The sequence below is a fragment of the Leucoraja erinacea genome, chromosome 1 (genome assembly GCF_028641065.1).
Source record: "Leucoraja erinacea ecotype New England chromosome 1, Leri_hhj_1, whole genome shotgun sequence".
In the NCBI taxonomy this organism is placed as follows: domain Eukaryota; kingdom Metazoa; phylum Chordata; class Chondrichthyes; order Rajiformes; family Rajidae; genus Leucoraja; species Leucoraja erinaceus.
The window spans coordinates 81,175,402-81,198,307 of NC_073377.1; positions in this window are offsets into that span (position 1 = coordinate 81,175,402).

A 22,906-nucleotide genomic window follows, 5' to 3' on the forward strand; every position below is an offset into this window, starting at 1 on the left:
AAGACTGAAAAAAATACATTAGTGCAAAACACAATTGGAAAGCAAATTTGTAGGTACAGTATAAGCTATGTTGGATTGTTTTCTTGGAGGAGGCTGAACCTTGTAAAAGTATATAGATTTATGAGAAGGTTAGACCATCACAAACGTTTCCTCAAGTTGAAATTGTCAATGAGGAGAATGCATAGCTTTAAGTTGAGAGAGGTAACATTTAAAGGAGATATGCAGGCAGGGTTTTTTATACAGAATGTGTTAGGCATTCTGTGGGGAAGGTAGTGGGAAGCAGATAGAACTGTGGCATTTATGAGGCTTTGTGTTACGTACTGGGATGTGCTGGGTAAGGAAGGATATGAATCACTTGCAGAAAGAAGAGTTTAATTTAACATGAGATCATGTTTGGCAAAGACACAGGGCCTGGCCCTGTGCTGTGATGTTCTATGTTAAACATTTATGTTAAATGTATGACAGTGCAAGAGGTGGTCTGTGTAGCCAACTTTGTCACGGTATTGGAAAGCAAACCTTGTGATCAGTAAATAAAGTAAATAGCCTTCTCAGCAAGAACTGATGAAACTTTTTGACTCCAGGTATAATCAACAACAATTTTTTCACTATCTGAACATATATCTTTTTTTTCCTTTTGGTTAGTTGCCTGACATTTAAGTAAAAAGTGTCTCATGATTTTAATAATAATAATAATAATAATATATTTTATTGTCATTGCACATAGGTGCAACGAGATTTGGTATGCAGCTTCCATCCGATAGTCATAACTTAAACAAATAATAAAATTTAGATACCCCGAGAAACATGATTTATATTAAAAAAAAGAACAGGGGTGAGGTGGGGGAGGGCACTCAGCAGGGATGGTTCAGAGCATTGATAGCTCTGGGGATGAAGCTGTTCCTGAGTCTGGAGGTGCGGGCGTAAAAGGCCTTGTAACGTCTGCCAGAAGGTAGGAGTTCAAACAGACTATTACAAGGGTGAGAGGAGTCTTTATAACAATATAACCATATAACAATTACAGCACGGAAACAGGCCATCTCGGCCCTACAAGTCCGTGCTGAACAACTTTTTTCCCTTAGTCCCACCTGCCTGGACTCACACCATAACCCTCCATTCTCTTCTCATCCATATGCCTATCCAATTTATTTTTAAATGATACCAACGAACCTGCCTCCACCACTTCCACTGGAAGCTCATTCCACACCGCTACCACTCTCTGAGTAAAGAAGTTCCCCCTCATGTTACCCCTAAACTTCTGTCCCTTAATTCTGAAGTCATGTCCTCTTGTTTGAATCTTCCCTATTTACAAAGGGAAAAGCTTGTCCACATCAACTCTGTCTATCCCTCTCATCATTTTAAAGACCTCTTCGGGGATGCTGACGGCCTCCCTGAGGCACTGTGTGTGGTAGATGCCCTCCAAGGCTGGTAGCTGTGTCCCAATAATTTCTGCGCTCTGTGGACGACCCGCTGAAGAGCTCTCCTCTTCGCCTCCGTGCAGCTGAGATACCACACAGAGATGCCATGTGTTAGTATGATCTCTGTGGTGCTGCGGTAGAAGGTTATCAGCAGCTGTTGGGGCAGACCAGTCTTTTTTAATGTTCTCAGGAAGAACAGTCATTGCTGTGCCTTCTTGACCAGCGGTGTTGGTGGACCATGTGAGCTCCTCCGAAATGTGTGTGCCCAGAAACCTAAAGCTGGACACTCTCTCCACACTGTCCCCGTAGATAGAGATTGGGGCATATTCCCCATTATGTGTCCTCCTTAAGTCGATAATCAGCTCCTTGGTGTTGGAGGTGTTTAGGGACAAGTTGTTGCATGAGCACCAGTCCGCCAGGTTCTGTACCTCCGCTCTGTAGTTTATTTCATCACCGTTGGTGATCAGCCCGATCACCGTTGTGTCACCTGCGAACTTGACGATGGTGTTGGTGTCGACTGCAGGAACACAGTCATGTGTGAAGAGGGAGTAGAGCATGGGGCTTAGTACACAGCCCTGTGGTGTGCCGGTGCTCAGAGTGATAGTGGAGGACAGGTGCGGGCCCAGTCTCACTGCCTGCGGTCGCTCCGTCAGGAAATTCAGGATCCAGTCGCATATCGGCGAGCTGAGGCCTAGCTGGTGGAGTTTGGTGGTGAGCTTGGTGGGGATGACCGTGTTGAAGGCAGAGCTATAATCTATGAAGAGCATCCTCACGTACGTGCCCCGTCTTTCCAGGTGAGTCAGGACAGTGTGAAGAGCCAGAGAGATGGCGTCCTCTGTGGATCTATTTGCCCTGTATGCAAATTGATGTGGGTCCAGTGAGGCTGGGATGCTGGATTTGACGTGAGATAGGACGCCTTTCAAAGCACTTCATGGGAACGGTAGTCGTTCAGGTTTGTGATTGTTGTCTTTTTTGGCACCGGCACTATGGCAGCTGACTTCAGGCACTTGGGGACCGTTGCCAGAGATAGAGACAGGTTAAAGATCCTCGTGAATACCTCAGCCAGCTGTACAGCACAGTCCTTAAGTACCCTTCCTTGGACTCCGTCCAGGCCTGCAGCCTTGCGTGGATTGATCCTACGCAGAGCGCATTGTACATCCTGAGTGCTCAGTGATAAGGCCTGTCCCTCCACCATGGCCGCGGTTATTCCACCCCTGGTGGTGTTGCCAGTTTCGAAGCGGGCAAAGAAGGTGTTAAGCTCGTTGGCCAGTGTGGTATCACTGTGGGGGCAGGCGGGGCTGCTCTAGTAGTCAGTGATGTCCCTGACACCGTGCCACATGCTTCTGGTGTCCGCGGTATTGAAGTGGTCTTCCACCCTTTGCCAGTGGATGTCTTTGGCCTTTTTTATACCTTTGTTCAGGTTTGACCTGGCAGCTCTGTATGCTGAAATGTCACTGGATTTAAAGGCATTATTGCGTGCCCTTAGCAGATTCTGTACCTCCTTGTTCACCCACGGTTTCCGGTTTGGGAACATCTATATTTTCTTGTCCACTGTGACAGACTCCACACAGCAGTTGATGTAGGAGAACACAGTGGATTTGTACTCCTCCAAGTCTACCTCTGTACCACAGGTTGCCTGTTGTGCAAAAAGGTCCCAGTCGGTGCGATCAAAGCAGTCCTGGAGTTCTTGGATGGCGTCCTCGGGCCATATTTTGACCGTCCTTATAGCAGGTTTGGTCTTGCGGATGAGGGGTTTGGATGCAGGCAGGAGAAACGTGAGAGGTGATCAGATTGTCCCAGGGATGGGCAAGGGAGAGCTCTGTATGCATCCTTGATGTTGGTGTACACTTTATCTTGCGTATTGAGCCCTTGGTAGGCCACTGCACATGCTGGTGGAATTTGCGGAGTCAGCTCGTAGGTCGACCTGATTAAAGTCCCCTGCAACAATGAAGGCACCATCGGGGTAAGCATCCTGCTGCTTACTGATGGCCGAGTGTGGCTGTGCTAGCGCTAGATTAGCATTAGCCTGTGATGGAATGTATACGGCCATGATGATAACCACAGTAAACTCCCGAGGCAGATAAAACATCCTACATTTAATCACTAGGTATTCCAGGTGTGGGGAACAGTAGCTCTCTACTGCAATGTGGTTGGTGCACCAATCATTGTTGATATAGATACAGAGCCCTCCGCCCTTGCTCTTACCGGAGTCCTTTGTTCTATCAGCACGATGCAGTGACCGGTTCGTTAGCTCCACAGCCCCATCGGGAACCAACTTGCTGAGCTAGGTCTCCGTGAAGATCAGCACACAGCAGTCTTACCTCATCCAGCTTGTTGGTGAGTGACCGGACATTTGCAAGAAAGACGCTTGGTGGCTATGGTCTTTGTGGAGCACTCTGTAGCCTGACCTGCACCCCCGCTCACCTTCCACATTTCTGCTTTCGCTCCTGGCGCTTGCTCCGTCTCCTACCCTCTGGAGTGGTGATCCAGGGGGCTGTTCTGCCTAGCTCCATCGGGATTTTGGTGAGGGTACTGTAGTACTCACAAGCCAGTTTCTTGCAGCCACGTCCGATGTTGATCTGTTCCGTTCAGCTCCATATGCGACCTGTCGGGATTTCGGTGCGGGTACTGGATTTCCCCGTCCTGGTGGTGAGTCCCTTGCTGAGTTTTCTGGGGGTACTGGGATTTCTAGGGGTTCTAGGGGTTCTGGGGTTTTTAGGTACCTTATTTCTACAGCCGCATTCGGTGCTAGGCTGCTCCGAATTCAATGGGACTGGAGAGCGCAAAGCCACTGCGTGTGAATGTGCCACCATCATCATTCCTACAATTCCTCCCCCTACAATCAGTCTGATGAAGGGTCTCGACCTGAAATGTCACCTATCCATTTTCTCCAGAGATGCTGCCTGACCCATTCTGTTACTAAAGCATTTTATGTCTATCTTTGGTATAAACCAACATCTGCAGTTTAATTTCATTACATTATAATATAATGGAGTGTGTCACCATGCAGTTTGTGTTTGCAATGTATGAAAGATTTTTTAGAATAGCGATGTCATTGTTAATCAGCTCTCCTGATCGCAAATTGTGGGTTACAAACTTGTAACCTAAAACCTTTTTCCTAGGCAGGAAATGTCACAGACTAGAGACTAGTTTAAGGTTAAAGGAGTATAGCTTAAAGGAGATGTGTTTGGGGAGGTATTTCACACATAGGGTGGTGAGTATCTGGACAGTGCTGCCAGGGATGGTGATGGAGGCAGTGGCATTTACGAGGCTTTTAGACAGGTACGTGGACATGCAGAGAATGGAAAGATAGGGATCACGTGCAGGCAGATGAGATTGATTTAATATGTTCGGCACTGATATCGTGGGATGAAGGGCCTTTCCTGTGGTGTACTGTCCTATGTTCTATGACAGCAACAATGGTCTAGATTGAGTGTGTTAGAGTTTAGTTTATTGTCACGTGTACCAAGGTACTGTGAAAAGCTGTAATTGTGCAGCAGCAGCACTAACTGCTGCACCACTCCGCTGTCCTATGGGTATGATTCTCTACCTGTTTCATTGCCATCAATGGTATAAATGGATTCTTAACCTCCATCTCAGGATGTACAGACCTGCACACAGGAGACCTAAGGAGCTTAAACAAAGTGTGTGTAGTTTGTTCAAGGGCTCATCATCGATCAACTGTCCCTGGAAATGTCTTTAAACATTGCTGCAGCCCTAATTAGTATTTAGTTACAAGGCACTATATAAAATGATGATAGCTTTAAAATAGCAATTATTGTTCACAGCTAAAACTATGTTTGCTACAATTTTCAACAGATCCCTAGGGTTAAACTAAAACAAAAAATGTTTCCCAATGTTTACAACTGAACCTTTATAAGCTTCAACTAATTTATATAACAGTTATAGCACAGTGGTGCAGCTGGTAGTTTGCTTCTGACCGTGAATGCTGTTTGTGTGGAGTTTGCACATTTTCCCTGTGACCACAGTGGGTTTTCTCCGGCATCACAACTGCTGGAGACATTGGACGTGAAGAGCAAGGGCCACTAGGAGGGTGAACCAGGGTAATGCCCCTGGCACCTTCAAGATCGGTTGCAGGAGGTGTCCCGGGCCACAAAGATGGTCAGACAAGGAAAGGGACATCAGCCGATCTGGTCGTAGGCGATGGAGGAAGGCCCTGCAGTGCTTACCTGGATTGGGAACCACTACAGTAGAGGGAGTGTGCGGACTGGACTTTGTACTTGTGGAAATGGCATAAAAACATGGAGGTGCCTGCATGTGTAAATATGCAAAAGGAATTTCACAAATAAAGCACCATTGACAGTTCCAGTTTGTACTTTAATTGGCCACTGTAAATTGGCCATAGGGCTGCGCACGTTGTTGTAAAAGTGGGATAACGTCGACTAATGTGAATGGTTGATCGATGGTTTGGGTGGGCTCGGTGGGCTGAAGGTCCTGTTTCCATGCTGTATCTGTAAACTAAAATAAACAACATACTCTTGGTGTAAGTTGTTCATCACTGGCAATCTGACAGCTGGTAACAGTCCCAAGGATGTCTTTGGTGTATCAGTCTTCAACTATGAAGTTGTTCATGAGCAAATGTACTAACTAGCACATTCCAGACTCTTGCTTATTTAATCTGTGTGCCGCTGGTTTAGCATGGGTCTGGTTGGTTTTGCCTGAGATATTTGCTGTCCAGCTGTCCATGGTCTGTCTACCTGCTTATCTGAATGTACATTGAAGCAGCATCTAACCATGTATTTGCTGTCTTCTCATCTCCATCTGGCAAGCGCTACCGCAGCATGCGGAGCAAAACCACCAGATTCAAAAACAGCTTTTCTCTCAGGCCATCAGATTACTCAACACACTCAAGAAAATTCCATGAACATTTAACTTTAACTCAATGTCTGCAGTATGCTATTTGCACTTTTCTATATTGCATCTTTATTATTGCACTTTAATAACATACCTCAAAATTTTACTACAGTCTGGCGCACTGTGAATATTTTAAATAATGTATATTGTCTATCTTATTGGTATATTGTCTGTCTGTGTTATAAATATTACTTGCACATTTGGAGTATGGGGAAACGCAATTTCAATCCAATTTATTTGAATTGACAATAAAGTTTACTTTGAACTTTGAACTTTGAACTCCAGTCTTCATTGTTGACTCCCAGGTCAATATGAAAATTAAGCCTTTCCATCAACATCCTCTATATTGCTGATGCCTATGATCACAACTTTGGAGTGAAACAGTATTGATAGTGCAGGATAATTTTACCCCAGACCAAATTTAAACAATTGACATTTCCAAGGTATGGATCATATGTGCAATTGCTTCATTTTCAATATTTATTCACTACTGTTAACTGTGCTGCTTTATTAAGCTGGCTTGAATGCCAGGCTAGATTTAACGCCACATATCATTTTTTTCCCTTGAGATTCAGGGTGAGCTTACAGTAGAAATTATTTATAAAAACCATTCTTTTGCTTTTATCTGGTTTAGTTTAGTTTAGAGATACAGCGCGGAAACAAGCCATTTGGCCAACCGGGTCCGTGGTGACCAGCGATCCCCGCATATGAACACTATCCAACAACCACTAAGGACAATTTTTACATTTACCAAGCCAATTAACCTACATACCTGTACTTCTTTGGAGTGGTTGTCCTAAGAACTAAGAGCTAATTGTATGTTAGGTGTATTTGTGGTAGAGAAATAAAACGTTGAAATTAATCATCCAAAGAAAGTCAGCACCTGGATAAGCAGTCCAGATAATTGATTCTGCAGCATAGAATCATAGAACATAGAAACATAGAAAAATAGGTGCAGGAGGAGGCCACAAGCACACCCAGGTCTCGTTGCACCTCCCCTTTTCCTAATCTGACACCATTCAGATAATAATCTGCCTGCCTGTTCTTGCCACCAAAGTGGATAACCTCACATTTATCCACATTATACTGCATCTGCCATGCATCTTCCCACTTACCCAACCTATCCAAGTCACCCTGCAGCCTCAGAGCATTCTCCTTGCTGCTCACATTGCCACCCAGCTTTGTGTCATCCGCAAACTTGGAGATATCCCATTTAGTTCCCTCGTCTAAATCATTAAAATATTTTGTAAACAACTTGTGGCACCCCACTAGTCACTGCCTGCCATTCTGAAAAGGACCCATTTTTGAGTCCAGGTACATCATTTCCACTGGCTCTCGCTTATCCATTCTACTTGTTACAACCTCAAACATTTCCAGAAGATTAGTCAAGCATTATTTCACCTTCATAAATCCATGCTGTCTTTGATCGATCCTGTCACTGCTTTCCAATTGCGCTGCTATAACTGCTTTAATAATCGAATCAAGCATCTTCCCCACGACCAATGTAAGGTAAACTGGTCTTTAATTCCCCGTTTCCTCTCTCCCTCCATTCTTAAAAAGTGGAGTTACATTGACTACACTCCAGTCCACAGGAACTGATCCAGAGTCAAGAGAACATTGGAAAATTATCACCAATGCATCCACAATATCTCGGGCCACCTCCTTGAGTACTCTGGGATGGAGACTATCAGGCCCTGGGAATGTATCTGCCTTCAGTCCCAACAGTTTACCTAACACCATTTTCTGAATAATGTGGATTCCCTTCAGTTCCTTCCTCCCACTAGATCTTAGATCCCTTAGTATTTCTGGGAAATTGTTTGTGTCTTCCTTAGAGAAGTCAGAACCAAAGTACTTGTTTGTTTCTTCCTTATTGAAAACAGAACCAAAGTACTTGTTTAACTGTTCTGCCATTTCCTTGTTTCCCATTATAAATTCACCTGTCTCTGATTTTAAGGGACCTACATTTGTCTTCACTAATTTTTTTCCTTTGAACATATCCAAAGAAGCTTTCACAGTCAGTTTTTAAATTCCCCACAAGCTTTCTTTTATGCTCTTCCCCCCCCCCCTCTTAATTAGCCTCTTTGTCCTCTTCTGTTGAGTTCTAAATTTCTCCCTGTTTGCTGCTTCCTCCAGCCAATTTATATGCCTCTTCCTTGGATTTAACACCATCCTTGATTTCCCTCGTTAGCCATGGTTCAGCCTCCTTCCCCGTTTTATTCTTTTGCAAGACCGGGATGTACAATTTTTGGAGTTCATTCATGCTGTCTTTAAATCTTTGCCATTGCATCTCCACTGTCAACCCTCTAAGTATAATTTGCCAGTAAATCCTAGCGAATTCCCACCTCATACCTTCAAAGTCTCCTTTCTTTAAGTTCAGGACTCCAGTCTCTGAATTAACCGTGTCACTCCCTATCCTAATGCAGAATTCCACCATATTATGGTCACTGTTGCCCAAGGGGCTTTGCACAGTAAGATCACTAACTGATCCTCCCTCATTCCACAATCTAGGATGGCCTGCCCTCTAGTTGGTTCCTCTACATATTGGATTAAAAACCCATCCTTTATACCTTCCAGGAAATCCTCCTCAGCGCTGTTACAATTTATTTGGCCCAAACTATATGTAGATTAAAGTCACCCATGATAACTGCAGTGCCTTTGCGACATGCATCCTTAATTTCTTGCTTGATGCTAACCCCAACCTCCCTGCTGTTTGGTGGTCTGTACACCACTCCAACATGTGTTTTCTGCCCTTGGCTATTTCACAGTTCTACCCATACTGATTCTACAGAATCCAAGCTAATGTCTCTCCTTGCTTTTGCATTAATCTCCTCTTTAACCAGCAATACCACCCCACCTAATTTTCCTTTCTGCCTATCCATCCTGAATATTAAATACCCCTGCATATTTAGCTCCCAGCCTTGGTCACCCTGGAGCCATGTCCCCGTAATTCCAAATATATCATATTCCTTAAATACTGACTGCGCATTCAATTCATCCACCTTATTACGAATGCTCCTCGCATTAAGGCACAAAGCTTTCAGGTTTGTTTTTCTTATCTCAATAGTCAATAGTCAATAGTCAATTTAATTGTCATTTGGACTCCTGGAGGTCCAAACGAAATGCCGTTTCTGCAGCCATACATTACACACAAATAGACCCCAGACACAACATAATTTACATTTTACATAAACATCCATCACATTGCTGTGATGGAAGGCCAAATAAAACATATCTCTCCACTGCACTCCCCCCCCCCCCCCCCCCCCCCCCCCCGATGTCAGAGTCAAAGTTAAAGCCCCCGGCTGGCGATGGCGATTGTCCCGCGGCCATTAAAGCCAGGCCGGGTGGTGCGAGGTCGCACACTGGGTCTTGGTGTTAGAGCCCCCGGCGTGCGCTCGCAGAGTCCCGCGGCCATTCCAAGCCGCGCGGGGCAGTGATGTAGGCCCCGCTCCAGGAGCTCTTTGACCCCGCAACTCGGGCTGGAGAAGTCACCGTTGTGAGAGCCCTGACAAGCGGTCTCCCGGTGCCGCCGTCCGCAGACCCGCAGTAGCAGCCTCTGCATCAGCAGCAGCAGCGGCAGCGGCAGCAGCAGCAGCAGCGCTCCACCACCGCTCCACCCGCTCTGGGCTTGGCCAGCTCCGCGACGGTGAGGTGAGTCGGCACCAGAGTCCCCGGCTTTTTCTGTTGGAGGCCGCTCCTCGTTGCAGCCCCAACGACAACTGAGACGCGACAAGAAAAGGTCGGGTCTCCAGTGCAGGGAGAGATTTAAAAGTTTCCCCCTCCCTCCCACCCCAACCCCACCCCCAACCCCCCCCACACACACACCCCAACAAAATATAACAAAAACTACATATAAACATAGACAAAAAATAATAAAAACGCGGACAGGCTGCAGAGGCCGCTGCTGACGAGAGTCGCGCCGCCTACCGGATCTCCCTTCTGATGTTTGCTTTTGTCCTCCTTTTATGGCCCTCTATCTCCTTACATTGGTTCCCACCCCCCTGTCCTGTTGACAAGCCAGAGCAGAACATTTACATATTACTTAAGGTGTTCTTTCTCCTCAGATACTTTGGTGAGTTATGCAAATTCAATTGCATTTTAACAAATGTTACCTGTAAATGTTCCATTTTCATCCTCCACCTGTAATCTTGTGCCTTTTCTTTCACCTTTAGATCCATCCCGAGCACAAGATTATCATTGGGAAAGCTCCTCCTGAAGATCCAGTATCAAAAATTATCTGCATGTCAGACACTGACTCAGATACCAGGTATGGTGAAATGGTGATCAAGTTAATGAATGAACATCCAAAGACCAGGACTATTGATCCAGGGACATTAGTTGTTATCCCATCATGACAGATATTGGCAATGTCCTTCATGGACAATTGTTTCTTAAATTCCATTTCAGGATGTGCAGACCTGCGTACATGAGATCCAAAGTTCTCAAAAAAAAAAGGTCATGTATTGAATTTGAGAGTTTTACAGCTGGTGACTCGTGGAGCAAGACTTAGAGAGTCATGGAGCTGTATCCTCAGCCCACCTTATCCATGCTGACCAATTAGGCATACAGGGCCAGTCCCATTTGCCTGCATTTAGCCCATATCCCTCTAATCCTTCCTATCCATGGATGAGGGAATTTAATGCAATATCTCCAAGTTTGTGGATGACACAAAGCTGGGGGGCAGTGTTAGCTGAGGAGGATGCTAGGAGGCTGCAGTGCGACTTGGATAGGTTGGGTGAGTGGGAAAATGCATGGCAGATGCAGTATAATGTGGATACATGTGAGGTTATCCACTTTGGTGGCAAAAACAGGAAAGTAGACTATTATCTGAATGGTGGATGATTAGGAAAAGGGGAGATGCAACGAGACCTGGGTGTCATGGTACACCATTCATTGAAAGTAGGAATGCAGGTGCAGCAGGCAGTGAAGAAAGCAAGTGGTATGTTAGCATTCATAGTATAAGAGCAGGGAGGTTCTACTGCAGTTGTACAGGGTCTTGGTGAGACCACACCTGAAGTATTGCGTACAGTTTTGGTCTCCTAATCTGAGGAAAGACATTCTTGCCATAGAGGGAGTACAGAGAAGGTTCACCAGACTGATTCCTGGGATGGCAGGACTTTCATATGAAGAAAGACTGGATAGACTCGGCTTGTACACGCTGGAATTCAGAAGATTGAGGGAGGATCTTATAGAAACTTACAAACTTCTTAAGGGGTTGGACAGGCTAGATGCAGGAAGATTATTCTCGATGTTGGGGAAGTCCAGAACTAGGGGTCACAGTTTAAGGATAAGAGGGAATTCTTTTAGGACCGAGATGAGATAATCATTTTTTCCACGGAGAGTGGTGAATCTGTGGAATTCTCTGCCACAGAAAGTAGTTCAGGCCAGTTCATTGGCTATATTTAAGAGGGAGTTAGATGTGGCCCTTGTGGCTAAAGGGATCAGGGGGTATGGAGAAAAGGCAGGGATGGTATACTGAGTTGGATGATCAGCCATGATTATATCAAATGGCGGTGTAGGCTCGAAGGGCCGAATGGCCTACACACGCACCTATTTTCTATGTTTCTATGTTTCTATGAAACCCCTGTCTCACGGTGCGAATCCACCCACGAGTGATCCCGAGTTAAAAACAAATCAAACTTGTAGTAATCACGTAGAATTAACGTAGCGGGAAGGTCGGAACTCGTGGACGTAACTTAGTGACTTGTAACGCTAACGGCAGATACTCGGGAAACTTGTTAACTCGTGAAAAATTTTCAGCATGTTGAAAGATTTCCACGAGTCAAATTTACTCTTGAAGGAAAAATTTGAAACTTTTAAATGTGTTGTAATATCGTAGTAGTCCGTGAGTTTACCGTAGTGACTCGTGAGTAACTTGTGGGTTTGGCTGGAGTAACTCAGCAGGGCAGACAGCATCTCTGGAAAAAAGGAATTGGTGACGTTTCGGTTTGAGACCCTTCTTCAGACTGATTTTGTGCTGTTCTGTTTCTGTATCTCTGGAGAGAAGTAATGGGTCACGACCCAAAATGTCACCCATTCCTTCTCTCCAGAGTTGCTGCCCGTCCTGCTGAGTTACTCCAGCATTCTGTGTTCATCTTCGCTGGCGAGTAACCGTGCCTGCCCTTTGCAAATTTTCGCTCTCGAACACAGATATCAGCGGATTATTAGGGAAAGCAGACGAACACACTAACGGTGATGAAATAAACTCAGCACGTTATATCAATGTGTGTTTTCTTTTCCACAGGAGACACATGGGTGCAAATCATGCCTTTGCGCAATGGTGCAAAAACAGACTGAGATCCACACCTGCTCCATTTTAATTGCTACTGAGACCACCATCAACAACACCTAATCACATGGACACAAGGAACTGCAGATGCTGGAAACTTGAACAAAACACAAAGTGCTGGAGAAATCCGTGGGTCAGGCAGCATCTGCGGAGGGAATAGATCGGCGATGTTTTGGGTTTGAAGGCCGGTTCTGACCTGAAATGCTGCCTGTCCATTTCACTCTACAGATGCTGCCTAACACGCACATGAACATATTATCTCCATCTCCAACCTGCTCTAACCTTGAGTTTCAAGATCTGAACAGCATAGTTTAAACTTAAGAGCGGCATTTCATACCCAGAAGACTCACAAGTTCGAGCATGCAGCAAAAACAAGACTAAGTGTAAAGACATTAGGCTGGGTGCCTTAAGACCCTGTCCCACTTATGCCCCTGTCCCACTTAGGAAGCCTGAACGGAAACCTCTGGAAACCTTGCGCCCCACCCAAGTTTCTGTGAGGTTCCCGAAGGTATCCGTGATTTTCCCGGAGGTTCCCAGAGGTTTTGGTCACTCTCCCTAATAGTCGAAAGTGGTTTCCGCGTAGTTGAGGCTTCTTCTATGTTCCTGCAATTATCTCAACAAAACCAAAACCAGCCTCGACTTAAAACTTTCAGAGTGGCGGCGCTGCACTGGCAGCAGCGGCTCACCGGCAGTCCCGTTTGTTTGTGTTTTTTGTGTTGTTTTGTTCGTTTTGGTTAGTCTAGTGTTTGGTTCTTAGTTTGTGTTTTTGGGGGGGGGGGGGTTGTAACGGAGTTTGCGGTCTCTCCCTGCGGGGGAAATGTGACTTTTTGGTCGTATTCCCCTTCTCTGCCTCTGTCTGTGCTGAGGCCTAATGGAGCTGGCAACCTCGAGGCTCCGGAGGCAGAGCCCACCAGGACTCGACTGAGCTAGCTCCCGTGAGGGCGGTCCGGCTCAGGGATGGAACAGTGCTCCCGTGAGAGGTTGTGACGCTCCCATGAGGGCGGCCAGCCCAAGGGTGGGCGGCCAGCCCGAGGGTGGAACGAGGCTCCCGTCGGAGCGGCCGAGCTCGGGGAGGTGCGGCGCTAGCAGCCCGATGGAGGTTTGGCGCCCATGTCGGGGCGGCCCGGCCAGAGGGAGAAGCGACGCCCAAGTTGGGGCGGCCCGGCCCGGGGAAGAAGCGCCGCCCATGTCAGGGCGGCCCGGCCCGGGGGAGGTTTGGCGCCCATGTCAGGGCGGCCTGGCCCGGGGAAGAGGCGATGCCCAAGTCACGGCGGCCCGGCCCCGGGAAGAAGCGCCCATGTCGGGGCGGCCATGTCGGTTTGGCGCCAATGTCGGGGCGTCCCTGCCCGAGGCTGCAGATGGTATGGTACTCACGTGAGGGTGGCTTGGACGGTGTTCTGGCGGTGGTGGCCTGAGTCCGGGGTTCGGCCGCGGGTCAGCGGCTGCGTTTGCAGGACTGGTGGGTGGCAGCTTCGACCACCCCGGGCCGCGGTGTTTGAGCCGCAGGACTGATTTGTAACATCGCCCGGTGGGGTATCGCCTCAGCGCAGAGGGAGAAGAGGAGGGAAGAGACTGCAGACCTAAGACTTTTGCCTCCATCACAGTGAGGAGATGTTTGGTGGACTCACTGTGGTGGATGTTAATATGTGTTTATTGTTGTTTTTGTTGTTTTTATTGTATTATATGTATGAATGCTGAAATTTCATTCAGACTTTGGTCTGAATGACAATAAAGGCTATCTAAAATATGTTGCCCTTTGATCGAAGCCAGTGAAGTGAGGGTCGCTATTTACTTACAGGCAATCGAAGGCAATCTCCTTCGCTGACCGGCCATTTTGATTAGCTCATTGGAGTTTTCAGCAAAGATTTGGTTTTTAGGACCTAGAAGATCCACCGGAAGGTAAAATGCCCGCTAACGTTATTAAACTTCTTAAAACTGTCTCCACTCCTTCTCCTCTCCCCTTCTCTCTCCCCTTCTCTCTCTCCTTCTCTCTCCCTTCTCTCTCTCTCCCCTCTCTCTCCCCTTCTCTCTCTCTCCTTCTCTCTCCCCTTCTCTCTCTCCTTCTCTGTCCTTATCTCCCCTTCTTTCCCCTTCTCTCCCTCCCTCCCACGCTCTCTAAAGGACTTACCGTGCTCTGTGGCAGCCGTTTACATTACCGTTCATCGCACAGACAGCGCTCCTCCGCTGTCCCTACCCCCCACCTTCGCGATGTATTTGTGTGGTGTGTGTGTGTGTGTGTGTGTGTGTGTGTGTGTGTGTGTGTGTGTGTGTGTGTGTGTGTGTGTGTGTGTGTGTGTGTGTGTGTGTGTGTGTGTGTGTGTGTGTGTGTGTGTGTGTGTGTGTGTGTGTGTGTGTGTGGTCGGTAGCAAAGATCCTGTAGGATCTTTGGTCAGTAGATGCAGCTCACGCTTCAGTGGAGGCTTTCCAGGCGAGTGACCAAAAAAACCTCTGGCGACTCATGGAAACCTTGGGTGGGGTACAAGAGGTTTCCGTTCAGGTTTCCTAAGTGGGACAGTAGCATAAGACAATCTGCACATTATAGCTCATGTGATCCGCTGCTAGTTCACTATCAACAGAGCTGCATCTATTGATGAACATTGCTGATGTTAATTACATAATTTGCACAGGAGAAGCCAGCCATTGCTGGAAGGCCACAGGCTCTTTCACATTAACTGCTTACGGCTGAAGCTTATAATGACCCTTATTCAGTTTGTCAGCTTAAAAGATGTGGCTAATGCCACAGACCTTCATAGAATGGAGCCATTGTATTAAAGGCTGTGGTAGTGGAGCCATTATGCTGGGATGTTGTGATCCCCTTGCCCAACAAAAAGCCTTGCATGTTACAAGAAATAGCAGTATGCCTGCCTCACCATTCACTGCTCCTCAGCTTAGAAGAAGGTGAGTCCTTGCCTCTCGATCCAGAGCATTGAATATGCTATTGTCCATTTGCCTGATATATGCTGAGATTCTGGTGCTGGTGGCTTCTGATGCTTTTCCCTCCTTTTGATCCAGAAAATATACAAGAATGGCTCCTTCATCAAGAACTAAAAGGAAGCAAGGCAATTAACAAGTCACAGGCTTAAAGCAGGCGACCTACCTGGAGAAGCATACAATAAAAGACCCTGCCATCTCATGAGCTGCAGCTGAGCACCAGCATTATATGGTTTCACCAGGCCTCAGGTACCAATCCCAGCCTTTTATTCTGATAGGTATCGGAATGGATGGCACATTTGTAATCTTGAGTTAAAATCTTGTTAGGTGTGCACATGGAAACTTTGGATTATGACCTTTTCAATCAGGACCCTGTTTGTTCAAAACAGGCACCTGACCCAAGGCTGGAATCTCACAGAGAGCAGGAATAATGCAGGAAGGAACACCCAGATATAATATTAACCACTTTCCCCATCTTTCCCTGCCAAATGACCATAGATGAAATTAGTATATGTAAAACATATTGACTTAAAGAAAATCTATTTAGGTATATTTTTAGGAAGGTCTCTAAACAACCAGAAAGCACCATTACCCGTGTAATTATTCAGGTATCCTCTGTGCACAGATTTTCCTAAACGTGCATTGCAAGTACTGGGATAGCATTCAAAAGGGCCATTTGTTGCCTCTCATGGAGGATGCCTTTGCTTGACTTTGTTTAATGTGGGGAGACTAGTGCACAGACAGCCACATTAAACAAAGTCAAGCAAAGACATGGAGTCCAAGACAACCGGGGGCCCTTTTCTGCTGCAGCCTTCATCCGCCTTTCCAGCCGTTGTGATGCTCCACTTAAGTCAGCCATCATCCTCTGCCTGATCCACCATTGGGTCTTGTTTGGATTGGATTGCTCTTTGTCAGAAACCTCCCCCTCGACCTTACTGCCATGGGTGACCCTACCTGGAACATAGCTCCAGGCGGCATCAATCTCAGGATCCCAAGTCGCCTCGAGCTTCTCCACCACGACAAGGTGACAATCCATGGAGTATTTAATACAACTTTTCAGTCAGTGTTTGTTATTAGAATTTCAATTTACTGTTGAAAGAAAATTAGGTTAATGTTTTTTTTTAGTTTCTCAGAAATAAATGATATAATCATTCCCAGTCCCATTGGAGTGCATTTGGTGCTGCCTTTTCTGCAACAGTCAATGTGATAGAGAAGATAATTCTCGGTGAACTGAATGGTGTATTCCTCACTGTGCAGGCGGAAATGTAATTGGAGTCTCTGCAGTAGAGATTTGAATGTACACTGGCCTAATTAGTAGCAAAAAATTTATGTAAATCCATTCCAAAAATTCCCCTGAAGAATTTCCTGTGTCATTTGGCAATGTGGTTTTTGATTCACTGGGAAGCCTGCAAGCTGCTCTTTGAAGATCTTTTCTATTTAAAGTAAGATTGCCATATTATTAACATCTTCCTGGATGTGCTTGCTTTCACTTCAATTATGAGTTTTGGGATTTCTTCTTTTGGTTGCTTACTTCAGTTTAGCTTGATTTTAACAGTCCTTTGCAAGTGTCTCCTATATTAACTTTATATATATGCATGCATGTTGCATCATTTGTGACTGATTTGATCACAAGTGATGAAGAAGGCATACAGAATGTTGTGCTTGTCTTCATTGGTCAGGACATTGAGTACAAAGTCAGCAAGTCATGATGCAGCATTATAAGATTTTGGTTGGGCTGCATTTGGGCTATTGCATGCAGTTCTGGTCACTCCATTACAAGAAGTTAGTGGATGCTTTTGAAAGTTTGCAGAGGATGTTTACTTGAATGATGTCAGCATTAAAAGTTATTAGTCACAGGGAAAGATTGGACAGATTGTTTTCTCTGGAACTTGATGGAAGCATATAATATTGAGAGATATTCAGACACTAGGTGTATATAATATTATCAAATCGGAGAGCTGTTCCCACACTTCTATCAGGTCTGATTATCTCTCAACATTAGATGCTTCTATCAAGTCACTTCTCAGTCTCTGATACTCCAGAGAAAACAATCCAAGTTGGGCTAACCTTTCGATCTAGCTGTATAATCCAGGCAGCATCTGGGTGAACCTCTTCTGCACCCATTTCAAAGTCCCTACAACAGTCCTGTAATGTGGAGACCAGAACGGCACACAATACTACAAATGTGTCCCAACCAAACTGTTAAAAAGTTGCAATACAACTTCCAAATGTTTATACTCATGTCCTGACTGATAAAGTTAAGTATTGCTTATAAAAACATAGAAACATAGAAAATAGGTGCAGGAGTAGGCCAATTGGCCCTTTGTGCCAGCATCATCTGATCATGGCTGATCAACCAAAATCAGTACCCCTTTCCAGCTTTTTCCCCATATCCATTGATTCCCTTAGCCCCAAGTGCTAAATCTAGCTCTCTCTTGAAAACAAGCAGTGAATTGGCCTCCACTGCCTTCTGTGGCAGAGAATTCCACAGATTCACAACTCTCTGAGTGAAAAAGTTTTTCCTCATCACAGTCCTAAATGGCCAACCTCTTATTCTTAAACTGTGATCCCTGGTTCTGCACTCTCTCAACATCAGGAACATTTTTACTGCATCTACCCTGCCCAATCCTCCAAGAATGTTATATGTTTCTGTAAGAATCCCTCTCATCCTTCTAAATTTCAGCGAATACAAGCCCAGTCGTGTAACGGGTATAGCTTGGACCCAATAGCAGCACAGAATCAGGCAGGTATAATTAGTAATGAACCTTATAACGATACTGTAACACAGAGTAGTAACACAGGAATGGGTACACCGTACTCACACAGAGGCTCAGGATTGAGCGAGGGTTCCGAAGAGGGGCAGGCAGGAGACATAGTCGGGGTAGCGGAAGATCCGGTAACCAGGAGATCCAACACACGATGCAAACAAACTAGCGAGGGACAGACGAAAGGAGAGTCGAAGTCAGGCAGGTAGTCGAGGAGCCGTTGCAGGGATACACCAAACAGCCCAGGAAAGAGGCAGACAGAAACCAGGAGGTATGGGACAGAAGGCTGAGGTACTATCCGGGAAGACGACAGGACGGAATGGTCAGGGGCAGCCAGGTTCGAATCCGTGTAGGCAGTCGGGAAATCGCTGGAGAGTCTCGCATGAATGCTGAGACATTGTGCTGGTTGCAAACGGGACAGGCGTTGACAAACTCCCGAGTGTCCTCCTCCAGCTATGCCCTCCAGAACCTCCATAGCACCATCTCCTTGGTCCGCTGAATGCCGGGATGACAGGTGAGTCGAGAGCTGTGGGCCCACTGAAGGACGTCGGACCGCAGGGCAGAAACCACAAACAGGTGATCAGAGGCAACTGAGTGCAACAGGTGAGGAGAGTTAGGCTGATGAGAGGGGAGTGGCAGGCAGGCAGGTGAGGAGAAGGAGGGACCGGTGGAAAAGTACTGGGAGGTGAAGTGGATGAGAATGAGGAGAGGGCAGACTGTGACAAGTCGACCCATTCTTTCATCATTCGTCAGACCCGCCATCCCGGGAATTAACCTGGTAAACCTATGCTGCACTCCCTCAATAGTAATAATGTCCTTTCTGAAAATTAGGAGACCATAATTGCACACAATACTCCAGATGTGGTCTCACCGGGGCCCTGCTCAACTGCAGTAGGACCTCCTTGCTCCTAAACTCAAATCCTCTCACAACGAAGGCCAACATGCCATTGACTTTCTTCACTGCCTGCTGTACCTGCATGCATACTTTCAGTGACTAGCTACAAACACAACCAGGTCTCGTTGCACCTCCCCTTCTCCTAATGTGACACTATTCAGATAATAATCTGCCATCCTGTTCTTGCCACCAAAGTGGACAACCTCACATGTATCCACATTATACTGCATTTGCCATGCTTCTGCCCACTCACCCAACCTATCCATGTCACCCTGCAGCCTCATAGCATCCTCCTCGCTGCTCACACAGCAACCCAGCTTTTGTCAGCACCCTAACTAACGTGTTGCTACTTTCATGGAGCTATGGGCTCGCACTCATGTTCCTTCTGGACACCAATGCTGTTAATGGTCCTGCCATTTACTGTCCAGCTAAATTTCATCAGCCATTTCTCCATACATATTTCCATTTGATTCCTATAATACAGTATCAACCTTCCAAGCAACATCTTTTTTTAAACACACACACACACTATATATATACTATACTAATTGGGGCCCGTTGGGTCCCTTGTTCACACTGGAGTGCTGGTACCCAAATGCACTATTCCACCTCTCCACCAGGTGGGGGTGGGGGCTTTCTGGAGCGCAAGTATGGGTGTTGTGGGCTGAAGGGACTGGTTTCCAGAGGACTCGTATGGACATTGTAGGCCAAATGGATTGGATTGTTTGGGTGGCAGGTCATTCACTCAAGTCTGATATGCTGGTAGCTCACTCACGATGGGTGGGCTGGCAATTGACTCACAGCTATTCCTTGAAATTCCATTTCGAGCAGGGTGCAAGGCCACCAAATTCAATTGCAGTTTCCAACCACTTCAAGCAGCGTGCAAGGCCACCGAATTCAAGTGCAGTTTCCGACCACTTATAGCAGAGTGCAAGGCCATCGAATTCAAGTGCAGTTCCATGCCACTTCAAGCAGGGTGCAGATCCACCAAACTCATGTGCAGTTCCATGCCACTTCAAGCAGGGTGCAAGGCCACCAAATTCAAGTACAGTTTCATACCACTTCAAGCAGGGTGCAAGGCCACCAAATTCAAGTGCAGTATGCCTTCAAGCAAGGTGCAAGGCCACCAAATTCAAGAGGATGTTTGGAGGTTGCAGGATGACCTGGACAGGTTGAGTGAGTGGGCAGATGGAAGGCAGATGCAGTAAAATATAGATAAATGTGAGGTTATCCTCTTTGGCGGCAAAAACAAGGGGGCAGATTATTCTCAATGGGGTTAGGTTAGGTAAGGGGGAGATGCAGCGAGACCAGGGCGTCCTTGTACACCGGTCACTGGAAGTTGGCTTATAGGTACAGCAGGCAGTGAAGAATCCTAATGGAATGTTGGCCTTCACAACAAGAGGATTTCAGTATAGGAATAAAGAGGTTCTTCTGCAGTTGTATAGGGCCCTGGTGAGACCACATCTGGAGTATTGTGTACAGTTTTGGTCTCCTAATTTGAGGAAGGACATCATCCTTGTGATTGAGGCAGTACAGAGTAGGTTCACGAGATTGATCCCTGGGATGGCGGGACTGCCATTTGAGGAAAGATTGAAAAGACTAGGCTTGTATTCACTGGAGTTTAGAAGGATGAGGGGGTATCTTATAGAAACATATAAAATTATAAAAGGACTGAACAAGCTAGATGCAGGAAAAATGTTCCCAATGTTGGGCAAGTCCAGAACCAGGGGCCACTGTCTTAGAATAAACGGGAGGTCATTTAAGACTGAGGTGAGATAACAACTGTTTCACCCAATTGTGAATTTATGGAATTCCCTGCCACAGAGGGCAGTGGAGGCCAAGTCACTGGATGGATTTAAGAGAGAGTTAGATAGCGCTCCAGGGGCTAGTGGAATCAAGGAATATGGGGAGAAGGCAGGCACAGGTTATTGATTAGCAATGAATGGCGGTGCTGACTTGAAGGGCCGAATGGCCTCCTCCTGCACCTATCTATGTTTCTATGTTACTATGTTTCTAAGTGCAGTTTTTGACCACTTCAAGCAGGGCGCAAGACCACCAAATTCAAGTGCAGTTTCCGACCACTTCAAGTAGGGTGCAAGGCCACCAAATTCAACTGCAGTTTTATGCCACTTCAAGCAGGGTGCAAGGCCACCAAATTCAACTGCAGTTTTATGCCACTTCAAGCAGGGTGCAAGGCCTCCAAATTCAAGTGCAGTTTCATACCACTTTTCAAGCAGGGTGCAAGAGAATCAAATTCAAGTGCAGTTTCATACCACTTCAAGCAGGGTGTAAGGCCACCAAATACAAATGCAGTTTCATACCACTTCGAGCAGGGTGCAAGGCCACCATATTCAAGTGCAGTTTTATACCATTTCAAGCAGGGTGCAAGGCCACCAAAGGCAAATGCAGTTTCATACCATTTCAAGCAGGGTGAAAGCACCATAAAACCACATAAATCACCACAAAACATCATATAAACATCACACTCACAGTTCAGTAGACATTCAGTGTGTTCAGTTGATTCACAGCACAGAGATTGCCATGACCTCTCCATCCCCCATCTAGCAGAGACTGAGCCACACCCACACTTCCATGTTTTATAATCCCTCCCCCCATCCCACCGAGGGGGCGTGGTCATGGCGTGAATGAGGTTCTGAATATTTTTTAAACACTGATAACACTTTTATTTTTCATTGATGGGAAGAACCCTCTGCACCTGATGAGCGGAAGAGAACTGAGTAAGATGGCCAAAAATCACAGCCGTAATTGGTAGCGTTGTATCTAAAATCAATTTACCGTGCAAACAGGAAGTTGTCAAGTTACCACCACCAACAGCCATTTGCAGTGCTTCACTTCAAACCAACCACCACCAATAGCCATTTGCAGTGCTTCATTTCAAACCAACCACCCCAACAGCCATTTTCAGTGCTTCATTACAAATCAACCACTGCCAACAACCATTTGCAGTGCTTCACTTCAATCCAACCACCGCCAACAGCCATTGGCAGTGCTTCACTTCAAACCAACCACCACCAACAGCCATTGCAGTGCTTCATTTCAAACCAGCCACATTTTAATTTTCAAACCACATTAAGGACACTCAAGGTCAGTAAAACCACACTCACAGTTTAGGAGACATGCTTTCAGTGTTATTCACAGCTCAGACTGAGAGACCTGACCCTCTCGCTTCCCCCCATCTTGCAGAGACTATCTGAGGCACTCAACACTGCTGGTTTTATAGTCCCTCCGGAAGGGGCGTGGCTTTTAGGAGAGATAATCTCAACATTTTTTAAACACTAATAACTCTTTTATTTTTCATCGATTGGAAAAATCCACTTGTCCTGCAGAGCGGAGTGGGGCTCTGAGTGAGATGGCCAAAAATCACTGCCGTAGGTGGCAACGTTTTTCCTAAAATACACAGTACAACAGGAAGTGGTCAAGATCAGACTTTTAATAATATAGATAACTCCCTCTACAATACCTAACCACCACGGGATCGATCCTTGTCTCTGCTTCTCCACACCCTTCAGCCTCATGCAAGCAGATACCTCCAAAAGGTTACGCAGTCCCACGCGCCCTTCCAGAAGATCGACAACGATCCTAGTGGGGGTCACTTTTTATAGGTCAGGACCGAAAGAGGCAGAACTACAATGGGGTGGCAGCCCCTACAAACCAATCACAGATGTTGATTGCATGAAAGTGTTATTAACAGTTCCCCATCCCAATTAAAAAGTGC